The sequence below is a fragment of the Narcine bancroftii genome, chromosome 2 (assembly GCF_036971445.1).
Source record: "Narcine bancroftii isolate sNarBan1 chromosome 2, sNarBan1.hap1, whole genome shotgun sequence".
Taxonomy (NCBI): domain Eukaryota; kingdom Metazoa; phylum Chordata; class Chondrichthyes; order Torpediniformes; family Narcinidae; genus Narcine; species Narcine bancroftii.
The window spans coordinates 145,522,013-145,540,714 of NC_091470.1; the positions used below are offsets into that span (position 1 = coordinate 145,522,013).

The following is an 18,702-nucleotide window of genomic DNA, read 5'->3' on the forward strand; positions in this document are numbered from 1 at the left end:
ATCTGCACCCCAGTTTCGATGGCTGGTGCTGTACCAGTTAACGTGCACGCTTGCTATGCCGCACTTAAACAGATAAAGAAATATAAACAAACTGACTGTGCAATACAGAGAGAATGAAAACAAATCAATAAAGTGCAAAAGTTGGAGTCTTTACATGGGTCCCTGATTGAGTCTGTGGTTGAGGAGTCTGATGGTGGAGGGAGAGCTGGGGCTGTGAGTCTGGGCTCCCCGCCCTTGCTGGTGAGTGCGACTTTCCTGCGGATTGTCGGTCCCTGGGATTGTAGTGCGCCTTTACTGCCAGACTTACGGTTTGGGGATTGAGTGTGCGGCTTCACTGCGGGTCATGCGGTGGCGGAATGGGGCTGCGCGTTTCCTGTGGCTATTACGGCGCCGGGATTGAGGTGCGCGTTTACTGGCGGTGCTACGGCCGCGGGCGGATAAAAGGTGGCGGGAGGGGGTGGGGAGGTGCTGCCGCCATCGCCGCGGCTGTGCATCGATCGGGGTGCTCGGTTGCGGGCTGAGGAGAGGCGCGGGTATCCGCACAGGTACGGTGTAGGGGGGGGGGAGGAAGGATTGGGTTGCACCCGGGGTCTCGGCCCCCCACAGCGCCGTCGCTCCGCTGCATTTCTGTAGCGCCCGCCGGCCGATGAAACGGTGCGACCACCAGTTCGCGCGCCGACTCACAGGGCGCCGGCCGTTCGGCCCGCGGGCTCTGTACTGGCCCGTGCTCTGCCACCCGGGTTCTTCTCCCCTGGAGCCTGGATGTCGACGTCGTCCCGCGGCTGTTGGCGGGGCCATTCCCGGAACTGGGGCCCTGGAATTTCTCCCACGGCCCCCTCTCCGCCCAGAGATGCCTCCCCCCAGCTTCAGTCACAGGGTCTCGGGACCGGGCAGAGACTCCTTCACCTCGGGACTCTTGGAGCCGTCCCACCTGCTCCTTGGACTTGTGCAACTGGAGGGGGTGGGTGTCCCTTGGCTCTGCTTCCACAGAGCACCAAACAACCCCCCCCCCCCCCCACGGTCAATTCTCCTCCACCCCCCCACGGTCAATTCTCCTCCACCCCCCCACGGTCAATTCTCCTCCACCCCCCCACGGTCAATTCTCCTCCACCCCCCCACGGTCAATTCTCCTCCACCCCCCCACGGTCAATTCTCCTCCACCCCCCCACAGTCAATTCTCCTCCACCCCCCCCACAGTCAATTCTCCTCCACCCCCCCACGGTCAATTCTCCTCCATCCCCCCCACGGTCAATTCTCCTCCATCCCCCCCACGGTCAATTCTCCTCCATCCCCCCCACGGTCAATTCTCCTCCATCCCCCCCACGGTCAATTCTCCTCCATCCCCCCCACGGTCAATTCTCCTCCATCCCCCCCACGGTCAATTCTCCTCCATCCCCCCCCACAGTCAATTCTCCTCCACCCCCCCCACAGTCAATTCTCCTCCACCCCCCCCACAGTCAATTCTCCTCCACCCCCCCCACAGTCAATTCTCCTCCACCCCCCCACAGTCAATTCTCCTCCACCCCCCCCACAGTCAATTCTCCTCCACCCCCCCCACAGTCAATTCTCCTCCACCCCCCCCACAGTCAATTCTCCTCCACCCCCCCCACAGTCAATTCTCCTCCACCCCCCCCACAGTCAATTCTCCTCCACCCCCCCCACAGTCAATTCTCCTCCACCCCCCCCACAGTCAATTCTCCTCCACCCCCCCCACAGTCAATTCTCCTCCACCCCCCCCCACAGTCAATTCTCCTCCACCCCCCCCACAGTCAATTCTCCTCCACCCCCCCCACAGTCAATTCTCCTCCACCCCCCCCACAGTCAATTCTCCTCCACCCCCCCCACAGTCAATTCTCCTCCACCCCCCCACAGTCAATTCTCCTCCACCCCCCCCACAGTCAATTCTCCTCCACCCCCCCCACAGTCAATTCTCCTCCACCCCCCCCCACAGTCAATTCTCCTCCACCCCCCCCCACAGTCAATTCTCCTCCACCCCCCCCCACAGTCAATTCTCCTCCACCCCCCCCCACAGTCAATTCTCCTCCACCCCCCCCCACAGTCAATTCTCCTCCACCCCCCCCCCACAGTCAATTCTCCTCCACCCCCCCACAGTCAATTCTCACCTTTCCTGTCTCATCCATGTCCAATTAACACCTTTTGTCCATTGGTCTGTACACCCCCAGCTCATTCTTCCCTCTCCCAACCATATAATCAGGTGTCTGACTGCAGATGTGAAAATCTGGAGCAAAACCAAACAATTTTCAGGAGGAACTCTGGGCAGCCTTTGCCAAGGGAAAGGAATGGTTGATATTTTGCTCAGGACTTTGCATCAGGGTGGAAAGTGTTGAGCTGATACAACAAGGAAGACCCAATGTTGTTTTTAATTGGGTAACGTTTCAGCAATTAAGACCAAAATTCCATCTATATCAAAAAGAATTTGTGAAAATTGCATTAGCAGTTGTAAGAATATGTATAGAAGAGATATGTGTCTAGGTTTGGAAAGATGGCACGCAGAAATGTATAATTGTATACCTCTTGAGAAGATTACATATAATTTAAGGAATAAATGACACTTGTTGAAAATTTGGTGCCTATTTTGCATAATGTAGGTATAAATTTATAAATTGTTTTCCCTAAACCTTGCAAGATCTAACTCCTTGGAAAAAAAATTGAAAAGGCTGGAATTGAGTGGATGCTGGTGATACCTTGGCAACCAGGTTTGCTGCTTTGTTTTTCTCTTCTTTCCTTACTCTTTTTTTTTTCTGTTTTTCGTGGGGTTATTATTTGGGGTGGAAGGGGTTGGTCGGTCTTTTGGTGCTACTAAACCATCATGTATAATCGATTGTTATGTGACTGTTTTGTATTTTGACGTAAATACATGTCTGGAAAACTTAAATAAAATATTCAAAATAAGAGGCGAGTATGGACTGGGTTGGGAAAGACGAGGGTAACAGTTGAAGCTGGGAGGTGGTCAGTGGATGTAACATAGGGCTGAGGATTATGGAATCTGATGAGAAAACTGAGTGCAGCCTGAAGGATGGGAACATTTGATGTAATGGGTGGGGGGATGGGGAGGTAGGAAGAATGTTTGGTGGACAACAAGTTGAGCCAGAATTATTTTTTGGGTGGGAGGGGTGAAGTATTTAAGAGGGTTCAGGTGTGGAGTGGCATTGAGATTTGGAAGAAGGTGTGTGGGTTAAGATCTGGGTATATGAGAAGGAACCAAGGGAGTGAGTGATATCTGAAATGAGAGACTGAGGTACTATTCCTCTGCTTTGCATTTAGCCGCTTCGGGAATGTAGGTGGCTAAAGAGAGAAGGGTGTTGAAAGTGGAAGTGAGTTGAAATGGCTTGCAACCATGAGTTCTGGATGGTTTTTGTGGGGAGAGCTGGGATGTTCAGCAAACCATTCAGTTGATCTTGCAGATGTGGAGGAGTGATATGGGGAATACTCAGTGTAATGGAGGGAGTGCATGCAAATCTCTGCCCATTTGTTTCTATCCCTGGATGGAGGTGGTGCCTGGGGATAGGGAGGGTTGAGTCAGGGAGTTGCAGAAGAAATTTCTTCCTGGTAAAAAGGAGAAACGGGTGGGGAGGGGAAGATAAACTGAAATTGTATTGAGGAAGTAAAAAAAAAAGTGCGCAGTTAGAAAGGTGATAGACGAGGACTGTAGGAACCATATCCCTTGATTTGTCTGGGGGTCAGGCAGGGCAAAAGCAGAAGTGGCCAGACCACCATCCCCCACAGTGAAGGGGAAGCTGCTTTTTCCGTGACTTGCTTGAGAAGTGCTGGGGTGGAAGGGCTCGTCTTGAAGAGAGGCAGCACAGATGGAGAAACCCAAGAGAAGGGGGATTGTGTCTTTGAAGATGGTTAGACGAGGTGTAATTGATACGGCTGTGAGAGTAGGTGGGTTTGCCATCAGAGGATAGTTTGAGCTTTATTGTCAATAGTGCATTATATGCATCACTCCAACTCTGGGATTCTTTCTCTTGGAGCTGAGGCAGAATGACCTCTTATTGGTAGTGCAAACAAAAACTGCACATAAAAAAAAACTGCAATACAGGGAGAAAAATGATCGATAAAGTGCACAAGTAAGAGTCTTTCAATGAGTGCCTGATTGAGCTTGTCATTGAGGAGTCAGCTGGTGGAGGGGGAGCAGCTGTTCCTGAACCTGCTGGTGTGGGTTTTGTGGCACCAATACCTCTTTCCTGATGGCAGCAGCGAGAACTGAGCGCATGCTGGATGGTGTGGATCCTTGATGGTCGCTGCTGAGGTTTGTCTTCTGAGAGTGAGGCTGAGTCCCAGAATGGGGAGAGAAATGTTGGAAATTGTCCAAGAGAATTTGAGGGTGAGGTTGAAGTTGATGTGTGCATTTGAATCTTTTGTATCCACTTGAAGGCAGATGACCCAACAGCTGAATGTCAAGCTGGCAGGTGTTGTTTTGTGGCTATGCTCTGTGTGTGAGTCTCAGCCTGAGGTTTGTGCCAGTCACTTAACTCTCTCATGACCATTTTTCAGTGTCTTTCTCTGATCTGGGAAGTTCATAATCCCCACAGAATGGTCCTTGGCAATGCTATTCCTCAATTGTTGCTGCCACAGAATATATTCTCCAGATGTTTTAGGACTGCATCGATTGCGCTCCTGCGTTTGACTGAACTACCACCCCCCCCCACCCCCAACCACTTCCTTCTCCATTTACAGAGCTATCCTCCTGCCTGTGGGGTTGTCCTGAATGTTTTTGTCACCTCTTTTAGTGTACACTTTAAATCAGAATGTGTACCAACACAACAATGTACATAATTCTGTTTTAAGACTTTAAACCTCCTTGGAACTGTGTTCTCTGCAGTTTTGTTCAATGCTTTTCATCTGTACATTCACATCTGTAGCTTTGAGTTTCTTTTTGCTTTTTTTTTAAACTGCAACCGATGTGTATTTTTGGCATTGTACAACTACTTGGATCTCCCAGTGTTGCTTAAAAATAGTGAATGCAGAAGAGGAGAGAAAGAGAAAGAATGCTGGAAGGCATAAATTTGTCCCTGGGTTCATTATCGTGAATGTTAAAGTTACAGTAATATTTTCGCAGTTTGCCTTTTCTCTGCTTTGCTCCAATCTTCTAACAATCAATATTTTTAATGTGTTCTATGATAATAGTCTGCCACATTTGGAACTTGTGAAAAGTTTATTGTCATATACACAAATACAGTGTATATTTGCAATAAAAGTCTTAGTTGCTTCAGCTTTGCAGTTTTGTAAAACGACAGTTCAAATATACTTAAGGCTCTGTAAAGAGAAAAATAAAGGTTGTAAACTTTAGCAGACAAGTTTAAAAAAATTTGCAATTGGTGCTGGATGAGCAGTTTTCCAAATTGTTGGTGATTTCTATGAATATTACCACATAATTAAAGCTTGGACAATCGTAATACAAACTTTTCTGTCAAAAGCTTACCTTTTGAACAGCTATCAGGCTCTTGAATCTCCCCTTGTTACACAAATCATGGACTGTTCCTACCCCACAAAGGACTCTGCATGATAGTAATCTTGTACTGTAGTAATTGTATATCCAGACAGTAAAAGTCCTAAAATCTAGATGGGTTGGGTCTGTCCAGATTCCCAGGCAGCACTTTTAAAGTTAAGGAGAGTAAACAGGTGAATTTTTATTGCTTGTTAATGAAACAGTTCCTCGTATAAAATTCAAAGAACAAAAAAAAAATTTCTCGTCCTTCCATATGGTCACTTGTTGCTGCTGGACATCTGTGGTGTTTTCATGTGTACACACACAAAAGCCAAAAGAGTTTTTGAGAAGTCCGGATTCTTGCGTGGTCCGTATTTTTGGAATTTTACTGTATTTTGTATCTTTTAAACCTGATGTTCACTATTATACTTTAACCAGGCTGCAGCAAGTAATCATTTTGGTGCATATCGAACAATCCATATGATAAACTCCAACATTATCAATTTGGTGAGTTTAAAGAGTTTAGAAAGTGAAATCTTGATGAGCAAGGTCCTGAAAGAGATGGATTATTGGAGCAGAGCTGACAAATGGATGACTGTGTGGCTATCCAACTACAAGTTGCATGTGGTTTAAAGGAAGGGGGCAGTGAGACAAGGAAAGGGAATTTTACAAGAGCTGAAATACTAGTTAATTGGGTGGAGTTGATGGAGTATGGAGTGTTTTGAAGTGATTATAAATATTTATCCATGCAATTTGTAGCAACTCATTTTCGTTTAACAGCTTTTGGGGCAAGAAAGATTTTTATCATGGGAATTGCTAGAGATTTGGCAAGTTTCAAAGAGAAGTAGAATTAATGTTTGTCCATTCAAGAGTCTTTGACTTGTCATTAAGGGATTCTGGGAAATGAATGTGCTGGATTTTGTTCCGTCTTAAAATGTAGCATGCAAGATGGTAAGTATATGTGCAAATTCAAGGGGTTGATTCTTCTGTTTCAGTGCAGAGGGGCTGAGGTTTGGTGGGTGTGTGGTATTGAATGTTGACAAATGTGCTGTGTATCTTGTGAATAATTGCACTTATGGTCCCAATAATTGTCATATTTGATCTTTGAATGATTTGCATCTGCTTTTTTAAGCCATAGCTGCTCATTGAATTGCATAATTAATTCCATTAAAAAGCAACTTGTGTAAATTGAGTTTGTGCCATTTCAGGTGCACTTAAATAGGAGTGTTACTGCTTTTCTTGTACATCCCAACGACAATAGGGGGCATCATTTCTGTGGCTGGTGATTCGGTGTGTGCTACGTTAAACCTGTTGCTCTGCTTGTCTTTTGTACCGCATTACACAGCTGTGTCCATCTCTCCGCAAGAGAGGCTTTCACCTTTTATCAGGCCAAATTATACAACCATTGGCTACTTCAGCACCAACTTGTCCTTCCTGTTTCAGGTTATCCATGTGTTCTGTTGAATTTTGAGTGTTTTGCGCAGTTTCCATTATTCTCGGATGGAAAGTGCTGGGTTGGTGTTCAGAACATGTTTTGGGAGAAGTTGTTCTGGATTTCTGGTGACTTGTACTTTTCTAAAACAAAGTGGTTGAGAGTGCATCGAAAAGCAAAATGCAACTTCAAAAAATAGGTGGTTTCCTCTTGGATACTGTTTTTGAATACAATATTGTTCATTTTGTCCATCCTTGTGGAAATGAGAATATCAATGGAAGGGATCTTTGGCAACCATCCTCAATGGGGGCCCTACAACCCCCTTGAGGGAAACAGCACATTTTAGTGAAAGCTTTATTTTCATTTCTGCTTGTGTGAATTTTGTTTTGTGTGTGTGTTTGGTTGGAGAGAAGTACAGAAGAAACCAAAACTTGACTGCTTCACAGGGAAGGGGATCCTTGTACTTTGAGCAGAGTCCTCTGGGTGGGTGGGTGGGGGGGCAGGCAGAGCTGACAAAAGGTTGAGAATGGCTGGTCTATGAAATGCTGTAGCTCTTTGTCAATGAAAGAAGGTACCAAGGAAATTGTGGCTAATAGGAAGAAGGCAGAAAAAATAATGTTGGTCACCAGGGCTTCGGAGCTGTGCAGAATTGTCTATTTGTCAGGCTTTCCAATTTGAAGTGTGCAGAACTGGACCAAGTGATTTCACACCTGGTTTCTGTACCTTTGCAGCTTCTTACCCTCTGATACCCATATCGTGTAATAAGCCTCTTTGGTGCTATGGAGAGAAGGACTTGGCTCTGACCTGCCTGAGATATTGACTGATTTACTCAGTTAGGAGTGTCCACTTCCAAAGTTGGCCCAAGAGCTTCAGTTAAAGTCATAGAGATATTTAAATGGTGACAAGTGTCATGTGCTTACGAAATGTTACCGGCAAGTCTTGATTAATGTTGTCAGTCTGAAAATTGTTTGTTCACATAACTGTGTTGCAAAGTACTAATATAGAGAAAGGATACTTTGGAGGTCACAATGCACCTCGGTCTTTTTGTCCTGGTTTTCCATGCATCTCATGGTCAGTAATGCAGTTATGAATAGATACAATAGGGCTTTAGCATAATGCCAGAATTTGATGTTTGTGTAGTTGGGAATGCCAGTGATGGGGTCTTGAGTCAGTTTCACTTTTGGGTAAGATCAAGGCTGACCTGAGGTTGACCTCCATGTTCGTGCCTGTTCCTCACTGTTCAGATACCTAATTAAAACACACATTGAGAGTTGCTCTCAAAATTAACCTGAGGATTTTTGCAGATCAGAAATCTTTCTGTTGAGCCTTCCATCTAAAATCTTAAGGCTTTTTTTGGACCTTGCTCTGCAGACTTTAGAACCCTGATCTGAGCTCTCAACTGCTTCAATAAGGTGTTTATAGTAGTATTTGATCCTCTTGAAACTATCCTTGGTGCTTCTCAATCGAAGTAGCTATCCTGAATTAAGAACTTTTTTTGTTGCAGGTGACTAATCAGTTTCTTGTTAATTTCAGTAGCCTTTTACTGGATTTTGGACCCCTTAATTTTTGGCTTTGATTTTTTTGCTTTGACTTGAGCTATTGGATGGATTGGTCATAGTGGAAAGGTTCATCAATCAACCCTTGCACCAGTGGGTGCTTTGAATGAAGGGAGTGGGAAACAATGTCTGGGATCAGGGTACTGGGAGCTTTGTCGTAATTTTAACTTGCAAAATGCAGTTGATGCCTATCAACCATGTTGACCATGGTGCCAGACTTTCATCAGAAAATCCTCTAGTTCAAAATGTCTTCAGAGCTGTTGAGATAAATAGACAAATAGATTCATTCCATTCTTTCCATCACAAATGGATTCCCAGACAGTGTCTGGGGTAGTCTTCTGTGAACATCATGTGACTTTGAGGCCTGAAGATCAGACTGAGTACAAGTAGGTCGGGCTCTCAACGTTTGGCTTGATAAAGATCGAAACAGTCTCTCTATGCTGGCCATTGGAGGTTTCTGGAACAGCAGAAACATTTTTTTTTAACATTGCACTTGTTGAGTGAAATTTTAAACCAAAATCACACGTCCTTGGGGGACAAAAGTGGGTAATGTGGTTTGGTTTAGCAAGGTGGAAAGGATTTCATTGTCTTAAAGCCAAGAGGAAGGTTTGTCAAAAAACTGAAAGAAAGTAGGAATTACTGTTATTGTAAATGTATTTTATAATTATTGAATCCTTGGGGGAGGAAAGGGGGCAAGTTAACCTGAAGGGTGTTGAAAGGAATTTTATAATGATACAAGCTGGAGTGAAATATCTTCAGTATTTTGATAAAATAATTCTGGGTATGTTCGGCAGTTGGAAATAGTTGAGAGCACTCTTCCTCAGATGCTTGACTTAAGGTTTTTCATTGCCATATTAAATGACTTGCTGATCTTGAGTTGGTACATCTGTGATGAACTTCCTTTGTCTTGAGGTTGCTGTGCTGCCCAATTCTAATTGTCGGTCTGGAAGTCGGCTAACTTTTTAAAATAGACTTTTCATCTTTGTCATGTTGTTCAGTGTTGCATTGATTCCTGTTTTAAATGAATCCTCCATTAAGTTGTGCAATTCTTCAAGGACAGCCATTCCTTCAGCAGATAAATGCGGAACAACGAAGCTACGATGAATTTTGCTTTCAGTGCACTACGAAAATAGTTAATTCAGGATGGGGATTTGTTCCGGCATGGACTAGTATGGCCAAACTGGCCTGTGCTGTATATGGTTACATATGGTTATCTGGAAAATGGCATGAAACAGTGAACTTTGTACTATTTATAACCATTCGAAATGTGTCATTCTGGAAGTGTGACCTTTCTGAAGGAAAATTATCAAAATCTATCTCTGAGCAACTTGGTGATTTTTGTTTTCAATTCAGACCTAAAGCATGGTATTTACAATTATTTGGAGGTACAGGGATTGCTAGGGAGTAATCAGCATGGTTTTGTCAGGTTGATGAAGGGATGTTGTCTATTTAGACTTTAATAAAGCTTTTGACAAAGTTCCCCACAGGAGGTTAGGGAAAAAAGGTGGAGGAATTAAGTATAAATGAGGAGGTAGTGAAATGGATTCAGCAATGGTTGGATGAGAGATGTCAGAGAGTAGTGGTAGAAAATTGTTTGTCCAACTGGAGGCCAGTGACTAGTGGAGTTCCTCATGGATCGGCCCTCTGTCCACTATTGTTTGTATATTAACGATCTGGAAGTAGGGTTGGAGAATTGGATAAGCAAGTTTGTGGATGATACAAAGATTGGTGGTGTTGTGGACAGTGAAGAAGATTCTTTCTTCTTCTTTGGCTTGGCTTCGCGGACGAAGATTTATGGAGGGGGTAAAAGTCCACGTCAGCTGCAGGCTCGTTTGTGGCTGACAAGTCCGATGCGGGACAGGCAGACACGGTTGCAGTGGCTGTAGATTAAAAGGTGATTTAGGAAGGCTGGAGGTGTGGGCTGAGAAATGGCTGATGGAATTTAATACAGATAAGTGTGAGGTGTTACATTTTGGAAAGGCAAATCTAAATAGGTCATATGCATTAAATGGTAAGCTATTGAGATGTGCAGAGCAACAAAGGGATTTAGGAGTTGTGGTAAATAGTACACTCAAGGCTGATACTCAGGTAGATGGTGTGGTGAAGAAGGCATTTGGAATGTTGGCCTTCATAAATCGGAGTATTGAATTCAAGAGTAGGGAGGTTATGATGAAATTGTACAAGGCATTGGTGAGGCCAAATTTGGAGTACTGTGTACAGTTTTGGTCACCAAATTATAGGAAAGATATAAACAAAATAGAGAGAGTGCAGAGAAGGTTCACGAGAATGTTGACAGGATTTCAAGGTTTGAGTTACAGGGAAAGGTTGTGCAGACTGGGGCTTTTTTTTTCTGGAGCATAGAAGATTGAGAGGGGACTTGATAGAGGTGTTTAACATTTTAAAAGGGACAGACAGAGTAAACGTGGATAGGCTTTTTCAATTAAGAGTGGGGGAGGTTCAAACTAGAGGGCATGGTTTAAGATTGAAGGGGGAAAATTATAAGGGGAACATGAGGGGAAATTTCTTCAAGCAAAGGATGGTGGGGATGTGGAATGAGCTTCTGACAGACGTGGTCGAGGCGGGATCATTGGATACATTTTAAGGAAAGACTAGATAGTTACATGGATAGGAGAGGACTGGAGGGGTATGGACCGGGCACTGGTCAGTGGGACTAGGAGGGTGGGGATTTGTTAAGGCATGGACTAGTAGGGCCGAACTGGCCTGTTCTATGCTGTAAGTGGTTATATAGTAACAGGTCCTTTCTGCCCGTGAGTCTGTGCCACCTTAATTGACCTGCAACCCCATACGTTTTGAACAGTAGGGAGTTGAAGACTTGGTCTCAGTCACTGACAGGGTGACAGTGTTGCACTACCTGCAATACTTGCGTGCCACCTGAAACAAGGTTATCTTGTGAAACAATACTGGTCCTCAGTTGACACTATTCTCCTAAAGGCTTCACATTTATTTTTGTGCAAGGACATTTTCAGACAATATTAGGCTGTCAAGATGGCAGAGAGACTCCAGTTATTTGGATTAACTGTGGAAAAACTGTTTTGTGGGTTTTGACCTGAAATCATTTTAGTTGGATGGGTGCATCGATTGAAGGTTCTGGCTTGTACACCATTTCGCCTTGGCTTGTGTGTGCCATTCACAATTCAGTTTTGAGAAGTCAGGATCAGAGATTTCCATGTATCAGTGGCATGTTGCTCTCTTCTGAGAACCTCTTTGGTTTCAGTGGGACTTGAGATTCAGCAAGGCTGGGGATGGATGGTGGTGGTAGTTGTTGGTTATCCATTGGAGCTGACTGTCATGAGGGCCTCTGCATTAATATTAGTTGGCTTGTTTTGCTAATTGATTTGGAGGAGAATTTTGCCCAGTTGATCTCCTTGGGCCTCCATTGTGTGGTCTTGGGGAGTCCGTCCCAAAAGCCTGTGCAGGGGCAGGTTTGGATGTTGCCCAGAAGGCTGAGCTTTATTCTGGCTTGCGATATCGGTCTTCAGATACTACTTCTCAAGGTAGCCAAAGAATGAACTTTTATCATTTTCTGTGTGTTGAAAGAGTTCTCGGGATTGGAAAGAGGAAATTTTTTTTTATTTGTATTTTTGTGGATCTTTAATTGTCAGAGGATTTTAGAGGTCCATCTTGTTGCTTGAGAATGTTAAATACTGACATTCTGGTCACTTTCAGCAAACAATCCATTCTGATGACATGAAGACATTCAGTGGAAGCTGAAAAATTGACATCTGATTAGGTTGGAGAGGTCAAATGACCAACCACTTTACAATTGCATCCCAAATGTGCTCCATGAACCTCAGAATGCAATTGATATTTGGAAATCAATGAAATGATTCATTGTCACTGTTTACTTTCCAAAAAGTTGAGAATTGATTGTTGACTCACTGTTCATCACTCCTTTGGTGGGCAACTTTCCAGAAGAATCCTCTTTTACAGTTGACAATTTGTATTGGTGGTGGGGGATGGGGGAAGTGTCACTAGATGATCGACAGGAACAGGTACCTTGTTTAAAGCTGTACTTGCACAAATAATATTGGCAATGCTATTGCTTTGTCTGGCTTGTGCTGTAGTGGACTCGTTGGCAACTGGGAAACTGGTGTCTAAATTTAAATTCAGTAACTTCCTGTCCTGATGTTATTTTACTATTGTGATGTCTGGAATCTTCCCATCCATTCTCATCAAAAACTTCAGCTTTGTTTTGTTTATAGCCTGCAATTCAGAAGCATTCTCAGAACTGGTCTTTTATCTTGAATTATATAGTGAGTTGCAGGGATGATAAAAGGTCAATAGAAACCCTGGATAAAAGCCAAGTGTGAGAACTTGCTGGTTCAAGTAGCTTCTGCAAATAAAGTTGTGTCTAATGTGGGAGAGATTCCTTACTCTTGATGAACAGTGCCTTAACAGATTTAATTGGCCCCTTTTATTAAATGATCGAGAAACTCGGCAGGCCACATAACATCCATAGAAAGTTGGGCACAAATCCTCCAGAAGTGACAAAAATCAGGCAGATGCCTAAATATCCTTTTATGTTTTTGCCACCAAAACGTCCTGCCTTTTATTTTCCATGGATACTGTGTAACCTGAGTTTCTCCAACCTTCTTGTGTCCTAAACTTGACCTCAGTGACTGCAGATTTACTTATCTACTTACTCCCTTTTGAGTCATGGTGGTTTTGAGATGCAGGTTTTTTTTAATGTAAACCTTGTCCTGGAAGCTACAACAGGAGAAGGAAAAAAAATCATTGTGTCCAAGTCAGAATTAGAGCTTTGGTTTTGACAACATTTTGTCTAAAGTATACTAATTTAATTTTTGGAAGGAAATGGTCATTGGAATTTTGAAACATTTTCATAACTGTCTGAAGTGGCATGAAAAAACTCCGAGTTTAAGGAGGTACTCGGTGTTGTATTTATTCACCATTTCAGGAACTGTGTCAAATTATTTTTGGCAGAATGCCTGATTATCCTTAATAAAGAATGCCAGTTTACTTTTATTCAAAATATCATAGAAGCAACTTCTAATTTGTGGTGCATGTCCTCATTGTCTTGCTGAGCTACAAGGAGTGTTTAGCCAGGTGAGAAAGTTTCTCTTCAGGAGGACCATGAAGTGGACATGTTCTTGGAGGGAATTGGAAGAGGTTGGAAGTAAAGATACACTAAATGGAAGTGGATTAACTCAAATGAAATGGAAGAGGCCAGAGTGGGAGGAGCAGAGATTTTGGAGAGTTGCATGGCTGGAGGAGGTGAGAGATGTGGAGAGAATGATGAATGCAACTGCAGTTTTGACCAATGAGATTTCAGACTGCAATAAACATTGGTTTTCCCCAAAAAAGACATGACATCATCATGTCTAGTCAGTAGGGGAGCCAGCTTGGATGGAGAGAAAGACAGTTACGCAGGTCAGTGACCCTCTCAGAGTAAGAGCTGAGAAACAAAAATGGTGGGGGGGAAAAACAGGTAAGGTCAGAGAGAATGAAGATGATGGATCAGGAAGGTGAATGACTCCGATCAGAAGGAAGTGTAAAGAATAGAAATGCAAAATGTTTCAAGGGAAAGGAAATTGAAGAACTTGGGGCTGGATATCTGAGGACTACGAAGGCTGATAATCTGGCAATGTGTGCGTCTAAATGAGTTCAAGTGGGGAAAAAATAGTGTCTGCAAATTGGCTCAAATACGAGGGGCATTAAAAGGATTTGCTAAAATGAAGTACAAAAGGGCATTGAGCTAAGGAAAACTTTTATTTTTATTTGCAGCACTGTGGAAGCTGATTCTGGACTTGTAAACGTGTGCTACCAAATTACACCCAATTAACCTGCAACCCTCTAACATTTGTCATCTTTGTATATTGCACTAAATGCAGCAAAAGTGGAGAAAAATTAAAAATAGAGGTGAATTCTTTGGGGATTCTATTGTGAGGTGGAGAAAAGATCATTTCCTTGAACTGGACCAGAGAGTAAAAACTGCACTTCATCAAATTTTTAATGTTGTTGAACTTCCATGCCAGAAGTTCACTTTAAACGCAATTAAATATTCTGTCCTGTCTTGAGGTGCATTAAAATGTTCCACGGTCAGATACATGAATAAAGTATTTTGAGAGGGTTGTGAACTAAATACAGGCAGTTGAGATGAGTGTGGGTGGGATATTTTGGTGATCATGGACAGGTTGGTCTGAAGGTCCAGTTTCCAAGCTGTTTGACTCTGAGAACTCTTGACTTTTTTTTTTAATCCCAGTATTGAAATGTGAGGTTTTTGTTGTCTACAATGCAAAATACTTTGGTTGAAATATGCTCAGTGTACTGAAAGGGACACGAAAGACCTTGTAAAACCTCAAGGATGTCTAATTATTTCTGCCTTTGCACCAAGTCTTTTGCAGACTTGGTGCCACATTTCAAGCTATGATACCTCAATGTTTTCTGTGAGTGCTAAAAGTAGCATTTGAAGGTTATTGTATGAATACGATGCCTAGACATGTGTCGTCATTATTTTATTTTGGCTTCTTGGTTTTATTCTGATAATTGTCTGATCCAGTGAACCTTGCATAAACGGTTTGCAGTGTAAATTGACACCTACCTGGTTTTAAATGGAATTTGTGTTCCAACATGTCGGCAAAAATGTGTTTTTGTAAAAAGCTGCAACTTTTTAAAAGGTGCTTTGTAATCTTAATTTGAGTCAGTTGAATAACTAGTTGCTTAGCACCTTGATCTAGGCAGATTAATTTAGAATGCTTCACCAGACTTAAAAATTTCAGTCTTCCTTTTTTGGACTCTTAACAGCAGTGCTGTGGGTCCCTTTGCTTTATCATGACTGTTCTATTTTAATACTTGCTACTTTCCAAAAAGATGAATTTTCTTGGGTTATAGAAATTAATATTCTGCATGCAAAATTCCGTTGAGCGACTGGTGGAAGGTTGCCAAAGTAATCTTGCTGCCTTGTGTTAGAATTTCAACCTGGATACAATCCAGGAACTGTTGTTTTGCGTCAGACATAGGCTTCGATGACAATTTGTATTACTGAGACGGTAAATTGTTCAATGCATTTTTGATGCCAACCAAGTCTTTGGTGTAATTATAGTGTCTCCGTCATTGGAGAAGCCAATCTTAAATGTTTATGCTGTTCAGTTTATCCTTGATAATAGAAATGGTTATCCATTTACGTGATTTGGCTGATGTGGGAGGGATTTGCGACTGGAAGTCTTGGCATATGATTTCATAATGCCTTTTTTTGTCTTTAAAGTTGTTTGTATATGATCTCGTTAGTCTTGACTGGACCTTCAGAGGAAGCTTGGAGTCTTCCCTTTTGCACTTTCTCCAACACTATCCAACAGTATTGTCCTGACCAAGGTAGGCAATCTGAGCCTTATCGTTCTGGATCTGGTCCTTTTGCCTAAATCTGCAACCAAATGCTTCTAATTGTGGCCTAACGATTATTGTAAGTACCGTTCATGTATTGGGACAGCAAGTTCTCAAAATCAGCATGGGGATAATCTTGCTTGGGGAAACTCCAGGTAGCCTTCATCTTGTGCCTTTGAACATCCTTCACAGCCTCTTGCAATTCAGATTTGTGTTTCTGTAATTCAGAATATGGATCGGTGTGTGCAGAATTTTTTTAATGGTGTTGCTCCAAGAAAAGAGCATTTTCTTTTGTGTTGGAATTTATGTACTCTGTTCCTTTGTTCAGTATTTGTGGCAAACCCAAGATGGCATTCAAGAATCCAGTGGAAACTAAGCAAGATTGTCAGATGGCAAGTTGGTCAATTTCAGACCAATGTTCTGACGAAAATGTTGAAGGCTATAATGAAGGTTAAACCATGTTTATTGAATTTGAGAGCTAGTTTTTACTGAGTGGCATGTACAAACGACTTGAATTCTAAGAACAGAGAACAGAAGGGAACACTGTGGTTTGTGTGAAGAAGAATCTGATAAAAATGCTACAAGCCACTTACTGCAAAAGGAAATTAAATTGAAGAGGATGTGGTCACAGTGGTAGACGATGTCTGAAGGAAGTTTCTTAGACTTGTATTGTGCATGGTGTTCCACAGAAATGGGTTTAAAGAAGATTTTTACCCCTGGCTGTCAGCCATGTCTTGGTGGTGCTCTCTCACCTCTGAATAAGAAACCCCATCAAAGACTTGAACTTATTTTACATTGCTATTTTATTGTAACTCAAGGATGTGCTTCAGGCATATTGATTTGATGCAACATCTGCCTTCTGTTTTCTATCATTTTACCAACAATTCTGTAATTAAATCGTTTGACAAAGGATGTCTGGCAAGGACTGTGTGCACTAAAAATTTATTTGTCCTCCACCCATAAATTGGTCACTGGAAGTTGGTGGTAAAACACAGGATTCTGTTGACACTGTCGTTAAGTGAAAAAACACAAATGCTGGAGAAACTCAGCAGGTCAAACACTGTCTTTATGTGGCAACTGTGAAGATGCAGAACCAACATTTCGGGTTGAAGCCCCTCCAGATGCATCATCTTGATGAGGGACTCGAGCCCGAAATGTTGGTTCTGTATCTTCACCTTTGCCACATAAAAACATTGTTTGACCTGCTGAGTTTCTCCAGCATTTGTGTGTTTTTGGCCACTGGAAGTTGGTTGTCTTGTGGAGTAATAATATTGGCCTCTGTCTTAATGGCAAGCCAGAGCATCTGAGCAAGTTCTTTAGAGGCTAACTTTTTTCTCCCCCCCTCCCCACTCCAGCTGACCCTTAATCTAGGATCTGCAACCCTTGCCTTGGGGGTGATTGGTTGTGGGAGAGATTCCTTACTCTTGATGAACAGTGCCTTAACAGATTTCATTGGTTCCTTTTGTTTTAAATGATCACTGGCCAAGGAATCCAATGAATGAAGATAATGGGTGAAGTACAATATTTTAAGCAGCAAAATGGGCACCAATTTGGGCCAAACCAAAGTGCTGTACCTGTGACAATGCAGCACTCCATTATGGTCAAGTATCTGAACTGGGATTCAAATGGATGATCTTGTACAAAAAGATCTGGGTCAATGGTAAAATAGATGGAAGCAACGACAGAAATTGCAAAATATTTTGCAACACAAATTTAAAAGTAACTGCATGGGTTTTCTTTGAAGTAAGATGTACACAGATAGTGATGTTGCTTCGATTGGGAACAGGAGGTGTGCACGCACTTCTGCGTCAAGACCAGAAATTCCTGGTCATCTAATTGTGGGTGGAGAGGTAGTATTGAATGCATTTAGCCAAGAGTGCGTATGACAGAAGGCAGTCATGGCCATCATGAACATCGCAAAAAAACCAGTTGGACAACTCGACTAATCTAAGAGCAAGTCAACAATATTTAGAATGGCTCAAGGCATTTCTCAAATGCGTTGAATCAAATGAAGATTGTTATCTCTGGCCAGATACAAGGATAGACAATCAAAGCTTTACCAAAGAGGCAGTTCTGAAAGGAGTTGGATGCTTGTGAAAAAGATGACATTGCTGCGATTCCAGGAAGAGGCATGGTCTCTCAAAGATAAAATTTATACAAAGGAAGATGCTGATTAATTGGAAAAAGAAGTTTCAGTGGGAATAAGCTAATGGACGAGCTATTTTTGAACTATAACAACTCAAAGATCATTGTTTGAAAGACCACATAAACAGGGGCTATAATTCATTCAGTCTGAATCCCTTTTTAACAAAAAAAGCACATTTAGCTTTTCTGAACCTCCAAACGGGAGAATCAATCACAAGTATCAACTTGTTTTTGAAGGCATATCTTCTTCACTACAAAACAAAATGAATCCCAATATTTGCAAATTTGGCCTCCAGAAAACATTACAAATAAATTTCCCTCAAAGCTGAAAGCAATCAAAGAAGCCTCAATCAAGTTACTTGGTGTGTTGCTGTAGTTTGGGGAATTACTGAGCATTACAGACAGTAAGCCAAACATCAGACTTGTCTTGCATGAATTGGTTTGAGCTGTTTTTCTGTTATTAAACTAACTTAATGGGTTGGAAAAAAAAGTCAATTTCAAAATCTCAAAAAAAATGTACAGACCATTTTTTTAAGCCTCCTCGAAAATGGTTATCAGGTTCCACAAAAATACAAATGCTCAGGCTACAATGCCATTTATTAATTGGATCATTAAATACTTGGGTTCTGCAATTAGAAAGTTAATATACTGGATAACACAATGCAGTAATCAGATGGAAATTTCATCCAGTTGCATGTCAAATGCTGTGGTCACTAAGAAACAAGACTTGCAGAAATATTTTCATTATGAATAATCTT

The 18,702-nt window shown here is 42.6% G+C and overlaps 1 protein-coding gene across 4 annotated transcripts in view; it reads left to right on the plus strand.

Moving 5' to 3' along the window:
* Window positions 1-442: 442 nt before the first annotated feature.
* The window catches only part of spsb1 (splA/ryanodine receptor domain and SOCS box containing 1), a 60,355-nt gene continuing 42,095 nt past the window's right edge, over window positions 443-18,702 (plus strand). The window contains exons 1-2 of one of the 4 annotated variants that reach the window (XM_069918407.1): window positions 474-545; window positions 2,648-2,717. The gene's annotated coding sequence lies outside the window, so the exon portion shown is untranslated. Of the gene's footprint in view, window positions 546-2,647; window positions 2,718-3,237; window positions 3,260-4,215; window positions 4,274-18,702 lie in introns of those variants that run through there. The other 3 variants (XM_069918406.1, XM_069918411.1, XM_069918410.1) reach the window with 3 other exon arrangements.